Source organism: Vulpes lagopus, chromosome 23, assembly GCF_018345385.1.
Source record: "Vulpes lagopus strain Blue_001 chromosome 23, ASM1834538v1, whole genome shotgun sequence".
NCBI lineage: Eukaryota > Metazoa > Chordata > Mammalia > Carnivora > Canidae > Vulpes > Vulpes lagopus.
Window position 1 is genome coordinate 42589937 of NC_054846.1, and position 17708 is coordinate 42607644.

The 17708-nt window shown below is 34.6% G+C and overlaps 1 protein-coding gene across 3 annotated transcripts in view; it reads right to left on the minus strand.

The window, feature by feature from the left end:
* SYT1 (synaptotagmin 1) overlaps positions 1–17708 on the minus strand; it is a 533799-nt gene that overhangs the window by 340715 nt on the left and 175376 nt on the right. For 2 of the 3 annotated variants that reach the window (XM_041739098.1, XM_041739096.1), the window contains exon 3: positions 10055–10102. The exons of the other annotated variant lie outside the window; for it this stretch is intronic. The gene's annotated coding sequence lies outside the window, so the exon portion shown is untranslated. The remainder of the gene's footprint in view (positions 1–10054; positions 10103–17708) is intronic. 3 annotated transcript variants of the gene reach the window in all.

Sequence of the window (17708 nt, forward strand, 5' to 3'; positions counted from 1 at the left end):
TGAAGGCTATAAATTTGTATTTCCATTTTAAATCAACAATCCCCTCCCTATTATTCTATTTGTTTTTAGAGAAAAGTCAATTTAAAAATACCTCTAGCTTTGCAAATCTTCTAAAGAACAGTTGATATATCCAAACATCAGATAATCAAATGAAGACAGGCAAATTCTAGTCTGAGCAGTTAAGATGTGGCATATTTATGACTTAGGAACCCTAAATTACCTTAAACTCATCTATGTCTTTTGCTGATTGCCTGTACTGAGCTAGTTTTCTGTGATTAATTTATGGGTTTATGATATAAAATGAGAGGTGTCCTGGAAGCCACAAAGTTACTGCACTTCTATATTTGCATCTCTAGTTAGGGAATTGGCCAAAAAAATCCACTGAAGACAACTATATCATTCAATAAATTATAGGTAAGTGGATAAACATGGAAAATGTAGTATATACATACAAAGGAATTATTGAGCCTTAAATGGATAGAAATTCTGACATATGCTACAACATTGAAAAATTATGCCAAATGAAGTAAGTGAGACACAGAATACCCATGATTTCACTTACATGAGGTATGTAGCAGAGTTAAATTCATAGAGACAGAACATAGGATAGTGATTTCCAGGGACTGTGGAGAGAGGGAATGGGGAGTTATTATTTAATAGACATGGAATTTCAGTTTGAAAAGATGAGGAAGTTCTGGGGGTGGTAATGATGGACACAACAGTGTGGTACCAATGGTAATGATCGTACAACAGTGTGAAAGTACTTAATACCACGGAACTGTACACTTAGAAATGATTAGAACGATGAATCTTACGTGTATTTTATCACAATTTAAAAAAAGGTAAAAAATAAATAAATTATATATTTGTCTAAGGCTAAAGATACAGCTCTTGAAAATAAAAAGCAGTGTAATGGAGTGTTTGGGGTGTTTCACTTAAATCTAGCTTTAAGTGAAGACAAGAGAAAAGAGAACTTTGGATAAAGCCAGTGCTAAAAGGGTTAAAAAGTCATCACTCTGGTTCACCTGGCATTGAACACCTACCCTGTGTCAGGGTCTGGGATAAAAAAGATGGTTTGCCGCCCATAGTGAGGGAGTTGACCGTCTGTCTCATGCAAAGAGAAACTCTTCAAACATCATTTTGGTGTAAGTCTGAGAAATTTGTGTATTTAAGATTAGAAGTTTCAGCATTACACAGGCCCTAGTCTTCATCAGGCTCAAAAATTATAAGGTACACTACCTTGAGGAAGTTAGTTTGCCTCTCAGAATTCCTCATTTACAAAATATGCATTTAAACTTCTCAGAGAAATGATTTGCAAGGCATTCAGGAGGAAGTATGTGTTCAGTTCCCAGTGGCCACTGCAGTGTAGTAATACGAGGACAGAGGTACGGGCTTGTTGGGGGCCACCTGACAATTAGTCTGGCAAAATCAGGTCAGTAGGCTGGCCCAGGCTTCATTGTGCCACCTCCAGGATTGTTGATGCCAGCCCAGAAAGAGCATGGCATTTGTCTGATCAACACTACTAGTGGGGTGATAATTGAAAACATATATTTACAACCATAGTTGTAATAAAAATTAGAAGTTAAAATTTCAAGATGATTTCCTTGATCTCCGTTGTCAAACAGGATGAATGGTATAGCTGGTTGCAATGGGTTGAATGCTTGCTTGCCCCGCGTCCCCCAAACTCACACACTGAAATCCTCACACCCTTGTGATGGTGTCAGGAGGTGGGGGGTCTTTGGGAGTTCAGGCTTCCAGCCGCCAGAGCTGTGAGAAGGAAATTTCTGTTGTTTATAAGCCACCCAGCCTGTTATAGTTCATTATAGCAGACTGATCTGATGAGCGCAATGGTACAGACAAAGGCATTTCCTTCATGTGGAAGGGACCTTAAATATTTCATGAGTTGATGCTTTTATGTTTGGGATATTTAAAATAACGTTAAAAAATTTAAATATAGATAAATTATACTTAATCGTGTACTTTCAATACATTTCAAGAGAGAAAAAAAAAAGCACGGATAATTTCTAGCCTACTCTACCTCATGGAAAGCATCTATCACCAGCCTCACCAAAACTCCTGGGAAGGGCAGCCCGGGTGGCTCAGTGGTTTAGCACCACCTCCAGCCCAGGGCCTGATCCTGGAGACCCAGGATCAAGTCCCACATTAGGCTCCCTGCAGGGAGCCTGCTTCTCCCTCTGCCTGTCTCTCTCTCTCTCTCTCTCTCTCTCTCTCTCTCTCTCTGTCTCTGTCTCTCATGAATAAATAAATAAAATATTTAAAAAAAAAAAAAACCTCCTGGGAAAACTTGTAGGTATGAAAATGAAGGCATTCTGGGCTCCTGCATAGAGGACTGGAAGGAAATGTAAAGAGCAGTGCAGGGATGCTGCATCTAGGAGCTGCGTTCCTCTCCCCCATTATCTCCACCCATCCGACCTAAATTCACTTCAGACTCTCTCACTGCCCTTGTCATCTGCTTATTTGGTTTTGCAGTTGTGTGTGTAGGGCAAGGGCAGCGAGAATGCAGGGCTGGTGGAAATACTTTGACTCAGTTCCTTTTTTTCTTAGGTGTTCCCTCAGACCAGTCATACTGAGGCATTTTGATGAAGAGAAAAATGGGGCTGCAAAATTTGAAGGCAACACCACTTTAAAGAGAAGGCGGCTGGAGACTATTTGGTGGGAAGCAGAATCACCTCAGGAAACAAGCAAAGGTTAGAAAGAGATAAGCGCGTGTGTGGAAAGCCGGGTGACCTTACTGTCCACATTTTGGGGCAGGGTCAACTGAGTATCAGCAAAAATGGAGAAGCATTTTGCCCCTGTCTTCCTCTCACTCATTCAGGCCCATCCCCAAGCCTGCAAATACTGTGATTCAGTGCAACTGTGGGTTTTCATGGGTCTGTTTTTGCAAACACTCAGAGCAAATATCTATCCTATGAAGTGGAAAGAAAAACATCTTAAAATATATCTTGTTCCGTAGCTCTTTCCCAGGTTGAGGACGCCTGTATTTTCTCCATTACTTCCACTGTCCCAATGACACATTTGGCTTTGCCTTTGTAAAATATATATTGATAATTGTGCAAATATCATAATTGGAAGTAATGGATATATTAATAATTTTACAAATATGCAAATTCATTTTTTCTAGAATTGTTAATAGACCTAATTCAGATAAATAAAAAACCTGGTATTCTATACTATAATACGCCTATAAATATTGCCACATATATAATGCTCTAAGATATAATTTGAGGGCATTAAGAAAATCTTCTCTAAAATTAGAAAAAAATATTTTAAAGTCCAAAAGAGAAGGAAAATCCAAGGCTAAATCTTTCATAGTTTAAACATTACATTCCTAATAAAGAATAAATAACTTCCCAGGAGAGGTTATAGCAAATCGTGTCTGTGCTAGATGCAAACATCAAACGGATAAGCAAAAACCCTGAGCAACCTGCAAAACTAGTGCTGAGAACGATTTCTTACCAGATATTTCAGACTACTGGAAATTCAGATAGTATCACTTTGGGGGTCATTGAGGAAGCAAAACAAATGCATTTGTGCATTCCTTTGGAGACATTATTTCCTTACTCTGAAACATTCCGTACCAATTCATAAACACAGGCTTTGCCAGGATTCTTTTGGAAGTGGAAAATAAAAACAATAGCAAGTTAAGTAATTTATATTAACCATAATAACGGGGAACATAAGTTACTCAAATATACAATAGAACATATACCGAACCAGATTTTTCATACTTCAGAAAATTGTCTGCAGTTTATATTAGTATTAACTTTTAAAAAAAAAATATTTTATTTTTTGAGAGAGAGAGAGACAGAGATAATGACCCAGATAGCCCTAGCCCAGATGAGAGGGAGAAGCAGGCTCCCTGCTGAGCAGAGAGCTGGATATGGGGCTCCACCCCAGGGTATCTGGGGCTCGATCACAGGACCCTGGGATCATGACCTGAGCAAAGGTGGGTACCCAAGGATTAAAGTTTGAAGAGGAGAAAAATAAGATATTTACCAGAAATTTGCTGATAGAGAAATGATTATTACTAAGACTGGGATATATTTCTATTTAGAGGCAGAATAAGATTTGACGTTAAAAGAGAGACTAGTATTTCTACTGATATTCTTTTTTTTTTTTTTTTTCTTATGATAGTCACAGAGAGAGAGAGAGAGGCAGAGACACAGGCGGAGGAAGAAGCAGGCTCCATGCACCGGGAGCCTGATGTGGGATTCGATCCCGGGTCTCCAGGATCGCGCCCTGGGCCAAAGGCAGGCGCCAAACCACTGCGCCACCCAGGGATCCCTCTACCTGTATTCTATGTCAGTATTATAAAGAGAATTTTTACAGTATTTTCAGAAGAATGACTCAGACAACAAAGACAATTAAAATGATAGATATAAAACTAACAAAATAATTCAAGTACTAAAATGCAGAGAAAATTCATAAAATATTATTTATCATGGGGAAAATGGCTTTCTGAGATTTTTTTGGTGAAAAATGTAAATTTTGTGATTTTAATGTCAGATATCATATACAAGTTTTATTAATTTTTTGAAAGAAGAATGTATCATTTTGCCATGCAATGGCACAAAACTATCAACTTTAAAATGGTTTATGTAATAACATATGTTACATATATTTTATTTCCAGAAGCCTGCTCACCCTACAGTTGGGTCAGGTTTATTTTTTCTGGAGAAAATGACCCCATTTGTGACTCCAAAGTAAGTAATTTCATGATAGGGGAGAAAGCCTTTTTGGTGACCTACACATCATAATATGGACTGATTCAGCCTACTTATCAGGCCATGAAGACCATCAAGATGTCTCAAGTCTTATTTTGACCTCTTTGAAGGGGAATCATGCTACTGACCTTATCTAATCTTAGTATTTGCTTTAAGAGGGAAGAGGTCTTCAAGGAGAGGACTCATTGCAGACCCCTCCCAGAGTATGTCTACATCTTACTGAACCAAAACCAAATTTCATCTTGCACTCAAGATTTCTAACCATCCTTTGCATCCCTTCTTTCTTCCTTCATACTTTCTTTCCTCTATTCTTTGCAGACTTGTATATGTTTTATAATTTAAAAGAATGCCCCTTTAATATTGCAAAGGAGATATCTTAATAGCAAATAACAAATTGCTACTTGCTTATACTGTTATACTAACTTCTGTAATAAACACATAATCAACATGTATGGAATTCTCATATAAGGAATAAAATGTGATTTATTATCTTTGTTTTTATAGATGGGGACATTGAGGAAAAGAAGTTAAATTGTCTTCATGAGGTCATTTATCCAGTATGTGGCAGAAATAGAACTTAAACGTAGCTCTTTCAGTCCACTGTCAACATTCTAAAATACAAAAAATAAATAATGCAATCTAAAATAATCACCTGGTACAGACAAATAAGTGAATAAATCAGAATGTTAGAGCAGATCAAAATTAGCATAAATTATTCAGATCGCTGAATCATTAGTTTTAACCTTTTATTAACTTTAAACTTTACATGATATATACTAAGCCATGTAGTTAGTTTTAAAGCATTTCTACTTTATCTCTTTCATACTATACAAGTTATATTTCAGAGTCATGAGAGATGATAAAGTTTTCAGAACAAAATAAAGACGTATCAATGGGAGCATCCAAATCATATTGTTCCTAGAAATAATGGATAGAATTCTATCCATTATTGTAGTAGCTAACTTTATATAGTACCTACTACCAACAAAATACTGTATATAAACAAAGTTATTGTATATCTTGAATTCATTTGACTATCTCAATAACTCATTGGAGAAATTAAAACATCTGGAGGTCTACTAAATAGCCTTAGATCCCATAGCTGATAAGTAGTGAAGCTGGAATTTGATCACAGCGAGTGAATTATCATTCTTTACTATCCTAGGAAATACTTAAGTCATGAAATCTGTTTTAGCTTTATTGTAGATAATAGTGATTGTGGAAAACCCATCTTACCCAGTGCCCAAAGAATGTGACAAGACTGTCAACCATTTGTTAAATAAAAACATAGTGATTCTGACCATGATTCTCAGATGAATGTCTTAAAATATGGTCTATTACTGTAAGTCAAAGTACTATTATTATCTATATAAAGTGAACATTCTGGTATTTGTGGTTATACTAAATATAAGCTACTTGTTGACAGAGGCTGCGCTTTGTTCACTCCTGTATCTCCAACAATTGGGAAAATGTATACAGTAGGTATTCAATAGCAACTCTAGCATAAAGAAACAAATGTATTTCCAAAGTAGTATCAAAGATTTTAAAGGAAATAAGTCCAGATAATGTAGTAAGCATAAAAAAATCTAGGAAGCATAAATTGTGAGCATTCATTTTGTGGTAATATCCTTTACAACCAAATAAATATAATTCTATTCCTTTAGGTGACCTTTTATACTTATGGCTATTATCCATTTCAACTTTGCTCCTACTTTTTCTATCTAAAGATAGTTGTCTTTAGTAATTAAATTCTCCTACACTGGTTTAATTTTAGCATCTGAAGAACAAATTTTCATGATTCAATTTCATGTTTATTGATGATAAGTGATAAAAGTGATTTTGTTATGTGCATCAATGGCATTTTAAAAAGATCAATTTTTTACTTCCGTTTCTTCTCACCAGACCATCATCCATGCATGAAAATACACCATGCCTTGCCTTCACTAGTTGTGATGTGTTTAGTTAGGAGTGAAAACCAGAAAGGAGTAATCAGACCTGGGTCCATATGGTAACCGTTGCTTACTAATTAGACTAACTTTATAAAGCTTTTGTTTCTCCTTTTCATTTATCTACAAAACTGTGATAACATAGGAAATGTTCCTTTGATAATAAAATGAAATGTCATTATATAATTAGTAGAGCAACTGACATGACAAAGAACCCTATAAATGTACCCTTTTCTTTACTAACTCTCCTTATTTTATATAAGAACTCTTCTAAGGCCTATGGGTGAGAAAGCTAATCGGGATGAAGGGCAAATTATAAATTCAAGGAAAAGGGACTTTTTTTTTTTTTTCCTGGAAGACCATTATTGTCTACAACTGATAGCAATCAACAATTTTGGTTTCATCATCAATGCACTGTTGTAAAATAATATATTGGATTCCCAAAACAGCAAAGGCAAATTTTCATAGAAAAAGAATTTCTTTTTATAGTAATATAAGGTTTTCATAATCACATAATAACCAAAATTTATAATAAACATCACTCTACTCATGTATCTAAAGTGATGTCAGAAAGTCTTAGAAAGTGGACTTGGCGATTATTTTTTCCCACTAGCCAGATAGGAAAACAGAGAATCAGAGAGGTAATTGCTTAACTATTGTTGATGGCAGATTGTATGTGTGTATTATTCTTGCATATTATTATTATTATATGGTAGTTTTTTAGTTGTGTGATCTCCCACTATGCTCCAGGACTCCTCACTGTGAAAGGGGGAGTTCGGTGAAGCCAAGACTTGAACTCAGATTCTCTCTGTGATAGAATTCTTTCCACTATAAACATCATTCTAATGAGCTGTATCAAAATGCAGTTTTAGGCAGATAGAGAGAGGACAAAATTTGATTAGTGTTTTGGTTGAAAAAAATTAAGTTTTCAGAATAAGCTTCTTGAACCAATCTGAGACCCTCGGTTTTTATAGAAGTACTTTCAGTTGATATGGCAGGAAAAAAAAAGTTGGTGGTTAATTAAGCCAGAATTTTTCTTGACTCTGTCACTGGATACTAGGAGAGCTTGGATAAATATGTTGACTTATCTGGCCCTTTATAAATGAAGATGTAAGAGGAGGTAATGTCTGTAAAATGAATATACTACCCTAGATAGGTTTTTTTTTTCTTAACTCCATGCTACTATTACACACACATCTATACTTTTTGATTATAAGAACTTGTTACTTTAAATAGAGAATGGTTTGACTTACTGAAACTTATGAGGGACATTTGCAAATAATATTTATTTACTAGTGAATCACAAAACACTTCCCTAGTGAAAATCTGTTTTCTCTTAGGACATTTCTTCTGAAAACTTCTTGTTTTATTTGGTGTGCCAGGAAAGAGAAACTGTTAATGATGATCATGCTTTCATGTAAGAACATCAACTCTCAGTAGTATTTAAAGAGGTTTGGCAGGTCTAAGATAATGTGAATAGTTTCTGAGAAGCATGCCTGAGCATCTGAATTTTTTTTAATGTGTCTTTGTTATTATTATTATCGAGTGTATTCAGTTTATAGAGAACTGACCCTTAGAGGACTTGAAAGTACCACTGAGCGTTCAGTCATCGAGAGGAAAATTATTATTTTAAAATACAATGTTTAATGGTCCGTTCATTATATTTCTTAGCTTTCTTAAGCAAAAAAAAAAAGGAACTTTTGTGAAATATAAGTGCAATGTGCTCCAAAGATCATTTGTAATATTCTAATCAGTTACCAAATTGTTGTTAAGCTTTAGGCTTGGAGGCCGACTTACAGGTTTATATGCTTTCCTATGCTAAAAAATTTTAATTAAGAAGACTTAATTTTAATACAAATCATAAAACTAATTTATTATTCATGAGCTTGCAACACACACATATTCTTTAAAGACAAGAAAAATAGTCACTGTGTTATCTCCAATGTCTTCACGTTATATCATACTTCATAGTATGTAGTGATACATCTAATTCATGAAATCTTTGGAAGATGCGACCTGTATTAAGGTACTTAAAATATTTTGACAATGTCATTTTAACTCAGTATTTCTCTTCATAAATATTTTATAAAGTCATTAAGGCATGAAATACACTTTTAAGTTTGGGCTTGCGCTAGTCATTTTTCCTTACAGTTATTTATGAATCATTTACCATGTTCTTGTTAAATAAAAGACAAAGGCTAAAAGGAAAAACTACCACAAAGCACAAAACACATCAGAAAATGCATGGTTTCTTCCTTGGAAATATATATATCATTTTCTCTAGGATTATTCCAAATGAGCAGAAGACCTCATTACTTGAATCAATTTTCTCTAAACGAAACCATACTAAATCCTATTTTAATATAATTATGTAAAGTACAATTCAAACAACTTCTATATGTCACACTTGAATAATGGACAAAATCATTTAAGGACAGATCAGAAAAACAGCCACTGATCGCTGTTCACAATGAAATTATAAGATGACTAAGAAATTGTGAGGGGGTATGGTAAATATTATCTGGGTCTTGTATAAAGTATGTAAAACAAATATGTATGATTCTATCACTCAAAAATTCAATTCGGAAGTGAATTTGCAAACCTTTCAAGACAACCAGGGCGTTAAAGTGATACAACATGGTTTATCAACATGGACTCTTCTACCTTTATTACTTTTGATAGTCACACACTTAAAATTTGTAACTGTTTGCACCTAGGAAATCATAATGTTACCAATTCTGCCATAAAGAATGATAGCAAAAAATTTTAACTGTGTTTCACAAAGACATATTTAGGTAAACAAACATTACTATTAATTAATAGCTATGTAAGGACATACATATCATAGTTAAGTTGTAAGAAGATTAGGAAGAAATGTACTAATGAGATTAAACTATAGACGTAAAGCCTACAGATGGTTGCCTTTTTTTATTTAATAATTCTAATTTAATGACTATAAACAAAAGTATCTTGATTCTGTTTCAGAATTTGCTCAAAATGAATAAATTTTCTGGCACATACAGAGAACGTGAGGCACTTTGATAAAATTTTACCTAATTTTTTCTTCTTTTGAATTTGGAATGATCAAATGCTAGTCAAAAGATATGGTGGGGCCAACATAAACATTTCTGTCGCATAGGTGTATCCCAAGGATTACCTGGGCCTCTTATTTAAGAGGATTATAGGATAAATGATTTTCAGTTGCTCCAGTAAATTGGGATTGAGTTTTAGAAGGCTCCACTTGCTTGCTATATTAATCTCTTATCTTAGAAAATAGAAAGGTGAATATTTCTGTAACAAATTTGTAGGATCCTCTCATTTTGTGGAAGCTCTAGTAATATTATTGTATTGTGAAATACTTACTGTTCTGTTAGGAATTCTGGGGTATTCTTTCTTTCAGATTCTTTTTATCTAAAAGGAAAACAACATAGCCACTGGTGAGTTGACTACATAGTTCAGGATCATTTCAGACTGTCATTATTATAGATGATTAATTTTATTATGTTATATGTCTACTTAAAAATCTTCATATATATCCAAATACAATATAATGTCATGTATGTGTATATTTAGTATCTATAGAATAAGATAGATAAATAGTTAGGGGTCTTAAATTGGTTTGAAGAGCTAGAGATGAAGATTCTGTGAGTAGTTTATATATTGATTTTTGTTGCAAGTTAATTATGCTTCTTCCTAATACAGTTTTTCAACTTGAAAAATGAAATAATACTAATCTAGGTAGACGTTGTTACAGAATATTACATTATTTATTTAAAAAGAATCATATGATTATTATTCAATTAAGTACGTGGTGCCATATTTTGTATTGCTGTGATTACAGTTAACCCCTGAACAGTGTGGGAGTGAGGGGCATTGACCAGCCCTTGCAATCAGAAATCCTCGTATAACTTTTCTTCTACCAAACTTGACTACTACCAGCCTTCTGTTAACCAGAAGCCTTCTCAATAACATATAAACAATTGATTAACACATATTTTTATGTTATATGCATTATATACTGCATTCTTACAGTAAACTAGAGAAAAGGAAACGTTAAGAAAATACATTGACAGTATAGTAGTATATATATATATATATACGTATATATATATAAATCCACAGATTTAGTGGACCCCTGCAGTCCAAACCTATGTTGTTCAAGGGTCAAGTATGTATGTGTGTGTGTGTGTATATATATATATATGTGTGTGTGTGTGTGTGTGTCCCCCATCAGGGGTAAAGAGAAAAATAATCTCACATCACTGCATTAAAAAAAAAAAAAGTACAATCCTAGCTTAGGGAGTAAGAAAATGAAATCCTTCCTGAGTCAATATTAGGAATTGCTTTAATGTAATAAAGATGTCAAGAATTTCTGATTTGATTTGACAAGTTAGCAACTCACAAATGAAAAATTTCACAGTGCTAGAGACAAGTGCCTTTTGATATAAGTTCTCATCAGTTTTAGTCTTCAAAAAATTTAGGTAGAATGAAAACCAAGAAAGAATGAAATATTTAAAAATAGGCATGTTGCTCTGTTTCTAAGGGTTCTTACAGTGTCTGTTTTCAGCAGAACTACAACAATACTATAATGCTAGCAGCTCTGGCAATGGGTTCGTATAGGTACTCAGCGTAAAAGATCTGAAGTGACAGCTATATTTTCAGAGCTGCATTTACTGCATCTGTTCAGTGGTTAAGCCTCCAAGGTCTGCTTTCTTTTTATTTCTGATTGAAACTCCAACTGTTTTCTAGTAAAAGCCATTAGAAAGAGCATTGTAAGAATGCATTTAGATTTGCCTGGCCGACTCTTAAAATATGACTTTGAGCCACAATCAATTTTTGATAAGATTTCTATATATAGTTCCCGTGTGCTGACACTTTTCTTATTAAAACAAAAACTACAACCACATTCTATGAGTGTACATATTAAGGAACCAGAGTGATATAGTGCTCCTTACAGGAAATGATGGGGGTGGGAGGGGCTTGCTGAAGTAAATGGAGGTTTTCTACTAAAAAACTAAGAGAATATTTGACATTGTGTTTATTGTACATTAAGACTTACCAAGGGGCTGGCTTCCCAGAGGGATGCAGTGAAAGGATGAAACAGTTTTTGTGACTTATGAGCCATCTGCAGGGACTTGATTTCATTTTTGGATTTGATTTTTTTGTTTGTTTGTTTGTTTTGCCTGCACATCTATCACAAGGATGAATGGGCAAGCCTGTTCTACTCTAGGGGACAAACAACTATTTTACTTTTAATCTGTGCACTGAATATGGATGTGCGTAGTATTTTTCTGGTAGCTAATTTCTGTCTCTTGCATGTATAAACATCTTTATTTATTTTAGAAGAAAAAAGTGAAAATAGCACAGGATGATTTTGCACTTTCTGCCAACTATCTGGTTGTTCAGTAATGTAATTGGTATCGGTAGTTCTGACTCTGACAGTTTCCTGGTATTGAGACTTGGTACTTTCATGTGTTTATATGATACTTGAAAAAGTGCGAATCTTTTAAGGTAGATTTATGTATTTTTTACAAAATTTTTTGCAAAACTCTCTCATGTTTTTTAATCCAGTTTTAGAAGCAGGCCTGATATGGGAAAAAAGAAAATAACTGAGACTTAGGGATTACTTTGCTTGACAACAGCTAGAAATTAAACTACTGTACCTTGCAGCCCTAATCGTAACCTTTTACAGCACTAAGCAAAAGCACTGTATGCTTTAGGCATAAATATTACAAATGCTTGACTTGTTTTGTGGGAGGAGGGCACTATCTGTATTCATTTTAAATGAATATTTAAAAATGCACAGCTGTATTTTTTTTTAAAGGGGCTTAGTTTCAAGAATGACAACTAACATGTATTCAACCTTTGTTTTAAAAAATCTCAAATATTTCATCTTGATGAAAATGTTGATTTTAATGGAGCTTTTACTAACATTTCACTGAACTAAATATTTAGAGTTGGATTTAAAGTATGCAGTATGAATCCTTGCAACATGGACATTTGTAAACATTACCTTTTTGCCCCAGGTAGACTGGGATGGCATCAAAATCCCTACCCCATGTTTTAAATCTGAAAACTGCAAACTGTGGGTAAACTCAAAGTTCTTTTCCTTGGACATCTTCCAACTGAAATGCCAAAACTTGTGGTTAGAACATGGTTACAAAGTTGATGTGTCATTTCCTCAACACACATATCCCTAATCCTTATGCAATTTTGTTAGACATCTTTTGGCTTAAATTCTTATTCTTCGAACAGTGGTCAGCAAGTAGAGATTACTTTAAAAAGAAACACTATCCAGGTCATTAGTGACTGAGTGTAAGATTTCAAACACTAAAATAAAGCATTACGTGACAACACTTAAATGTATCACGTGATTCTGGATTAGCTCCTGGACCAATAAGACAAAAACAATTAGCTATTAAGGACACTACTGTGACAGTAGATGAAATTTGAATATGGACTCTGAATTTGACAATGGTATTAAATCAGTGGTATATTGTCTGTGTTTGATAACTGTTGTGTGTAAGAAAATGTCCTACTTTAGGAATTATACTGAAATACACGCTAAAATACTTGGGATAAGCCACACCAGATCTCCAACTAATTCTAAATGGCTAGGAAAATATTATGAACTGTGTATATATAGACATATATAATAATATATGTAACATATATAACAATATAGACAGAGAAAATGATACAGAACAAAATCGTACCAGTAACCCAGGTAAAGGACATATGAGAACTTCTCAGACTATCCTTGCAACCCTTTTTTGAGAGTTTTTATAAAAGAGTAAAACAATCATTACCAAAAAATGAGATTATAAAATGATCTTAAAAAAATAAAAATAAAGTGCCATTTTTCAGTATCTTTACAAAATACTTCACTGAACTGTGGCTACATTATTTCGTTCATTAAGCACAAGATTGTTACATTCTATGTACAACTATAAAAGATAGTGACATTTACCTGGAAAATGGAGAGTATTAGGCAATTAAAGAAAAGTAATGCATCAATTAATAGAGTAAGCAAACAAATGTTCTATTAATAAATGCAATCACTGTTGGTACCTATGGTGCTTCTGGAAGGAACGCTAGGAAGGAAATAACACAGAGGATGGGCTTTCCTTGAAAGAAAGGTAGAAGGGCAAAATATTTTTGCCTCATATTGTGGACAAAGGGATGTTTCTATTTCTTTCTTTTTTGTATCTAACCACTGACAGCCACTTAGGAGGCCTAATTTTATAAGCCTGTCCTCATTATGATAGAAGCAAATGTTTACCAACACAGACTGGAAAAGAGGGGGACAGGGATGAAGGCTCTACTCATTTTTCTGTTGTGACACTTTATTACACAAGTCGAAACACACAAAAACATTTGTTGGCAGTCATTACAATAATGACATATTGGGTTCAACCATGTTTAACATTTTCATTATATTCAAAATAATTATTTGAGAAGGGGGGCTGATAATGAGGCGGAATGGCACTAAGTCAGGAGAGTCCGTTTGTATCTTGAAAAGGAGGATGGGAATTAATTAAATGAGAAGCTCATGGAAGTTAATTGGGAATGAGTGAAGATAAGGACACTATCAAAGCATGAAGAAATAAAACTATTAAAATAAAAGGTATAGCAGAAACAGCACACCCAAGAGAAAATGAACCCTGCAGAATCAGGAGTGTAGAGGAGCAGAGTTATGCCTGTGAAGGCTCCTGTTGGCTTCCCACCCCTACAATAGTGCCTGCCACATGAATAAATGTTTGCTGAATGAATAATGGTATATTGACAAAAGTAAAATTTAGTGTTATATAATCTGAGTCTGCTTCTGTCTCTGTCTAATGTGTGACTTTAGACAAATCATTTAATCTAATTTTATCAGCTGTGAAATGAGACAGTGGAAAAAAAGGTGATTCTCCAAGGTGCCTTCCAGATCTAAATATTTCTGTATATGGTCTGTTTATTAAAATGGGCAACTGTGAACAGTTTTGTAGAAGAGAACAGCCTTATATGAGTTTTAAATGAAGAGAAATGGGGAGAAATAGAAAACATGAATGAAAGAGCAATGCATCGATTCAAGTAATGGAAAATAAATCCTATCGAAAGAGACTTTAATATAGAAGGGAATCAAGGTGATTTATGGTTTTGTTAGAGGTGACATTTATTTGTACTATTGATACAGGCATGCAGATGTAGAGATCTTCATCTATTCTTTTTATTATTATCAGAGTGACTTGTATACACTCCCCGCTTCCACCTTAGGCGTTCTCATGTAGACAGAAGTGTAGAACGTTCAAAAGAAGCCATAGATGGCAGGAGTTTATATAAATGTTCTTTTACCACAAATTCATAGAACTGGGACTGCCCATCTTGGAGAAAAGAAAGCTGAAGTAGCTCTCAGGATCTGTATTTAATATCATGAAGAGCAATTTAATTCAAGACCCACCTGGCACGATCTCTTATACCTCCACGAAACCTTTGATAATTAACACTGGTTTCCCCATGCATTTTCTTTTCTATAAGCTTGGTGAGCATCTACATTCTGCAAGACATAATTTAGCTTTTACTTCTACTTAATCTCATTATTTTCCTCTGTTCCATCTATGCTGAATTTGCATTGGCAACCAGAGGTGGCCATGTGCTTTGCATTTGTATTTAGGGTGGTCCTTAAGATGAGTTAGATGCTCAATAAACACTTGTCAGCCGGTGGGGGTGGGCATGATACACTTTGAGGTCAAAAAAGGAACTGGAATGCTGATCGGCAGCTACCAAAAATGACTTCCTGGACATCAAGTATGGTTGGTAATCCTGGGACTTTCTTGAGGCCCTTACCTTGTTTTTTTCTCATCAGCCTATTTCCCTAGGCATTTTGGGGAAGAGGTGCTGATGACCCATCATGGGGATGAAAAGTATACTGTTCTTGAAATAGAAAAGTCTAGTCAAGTAGCCTGAAGGCATGGGAAGCTGTAACCTGAAATAAGTTTATCACTTAGGTCTGACCCACAGCAGAGGTGAGCATGTGCCACTTGCTCAGCTTTGTCAGATCAGAGTGGAATATTTCTTATAATTCTTTACTGAAATCAAGACAACTGATTGCAATATGCTTATAAGAAAGTTGGGGTGTCAAGATGGCAAAATTAGTCCCTGTGGGAAAGAGGGGGTAGAAAAGAAAAGGAAGGTCTGAAACAGAGAGAGAGAGAACATGAAAGAACTAGACTATTTTCAGAGAATTTTTTATTTCTGTACAAATTCTAGTACTCCCAACAACTGGAGACTGTGAATATTTATAGATTTACTATACTTTATAAAGTAGATATATAATTGCTAATTTTACAAAAAGCAGAACCCAACTCAATATCTTTCCAAAGGGCTCCAAGGTAGGTATAAAAACTGCACATTTCCTAGCAGGACAGAGGGTATTGGTGAAGTGACAAGCAATGAAAACAAGTTGACTCACATTTCCCAGTTTTGGAAGTTGGGTGTGGAGAGTGTAGTAGCAATTCTATTATATACACTTAAGGCTGAAGGAGAAAAATTGATTTATTTAAACCTCGGTTTGTTGCAAACTCAAGCCCAGCAAAGTGCCATTGAACAAATAAGTGGGATATTGGGCTAGGGTGTGAATATATGATAGTTCTATGACGATTCCCTCAGCTTTAGTGCTATGCTATGTTCTGAGTTTAGTTCAGCACCATGGGAAGGTACCAAGCTGGCAGTTCAAGGCCAGCCATGACAAAACCACAACTAAGAAGCAGTCGCCGGTCTTCTCTATTTAACATCCATGTAGGGAACAATCATAGACATAAAAAAGAAAATAAGCGATTTCTTATGTCAAATTTATTCTCAAAGCATCATCTTTATCTCCTTCTAGCTGCTAAATATAGAGTATACAAATATAAACAGCAATACACATTGGTTCAGAGACAGCCTGGACCTTGACATTTACATGAAAACTGCCCTCTTCAAGATGCATGGTGGTAGGGTTGTATTTCAGGAGAAACGGAGTGATTAAAAAATAATTATAACTGCTATTTAATAAGCTGCATTTAGCAGATTGCATAAATTTACCACATTCAGATTTACAAGGATATGGTAAAGTAGTTGTTAAAACTATTTACATACGAACAAACTCAGTTTACAATTTTTTGGAGTTAGTAAGTGGTTGAGCCAAAGTCTACCTAGATTCAGTTCTGTCTATACCTAAATCCTGTTTTCCCCTAGCAACAAAGTCTCTGTGTTGTTAGAATAAATTTTGAGAAGGTAGAAAATCTATTTTCTGGTTATTTCTCTAACACATATTAGATGTTTATCCCCTGAAGCACTTCAAAGAAGTAATCTTAATTTCTTCATCTGTAAAATGGGATAGATAACACAATAGTTACCATAAGGAAATGATTAGATTAGCCAATTTGTTGAAGTGTCTTTGGTTTCGAAAAGTAACTGAATATATCTAATCTTAGAGGAAAAGAAACCTTAAAAATAGAAGCTTTTTCAAAAAATGTTCAACATGTAACCTTTTTAAAATTAGAACTTCTGGAACCTGAATATCATTATTCCTACATTAAACAAAAGAATCCCAAATCAACCTCACAGTTTCATCTACATATGAGGATTTAATATTATAAGACATTTGTCTTATAATTTTTAACTCTAAACATCTACATACTTCACATAAAATTATATTGGGGGAAGAAAAACTGTGAGGTCATGAAAGTCTAGAGATACATCTTCTCTTAATTAGAGCCTAAAATTTTTTTTAACATTTTAAAAAGTTCTTAGATGTTGAGGAGTTGTACAAGGGAAGAAGTCCAAAGAACAGAATGGGATTTCAATTTTAAAGGAGAATATGAAGTGATTGTTTCGGAATATTAGACTCTAGATTCTCCCATCAATGGATTAAACCAAACTGATAAATTGAAAAGACCAAAGAAGGGGCAGCCTGGGTGGCTCAGCGGTTTAGTGCTGCCTTCAGCCCAGGGCCTGATCCTGGAGACCTGGGATCGAGTCCCAGGTCGGGCTC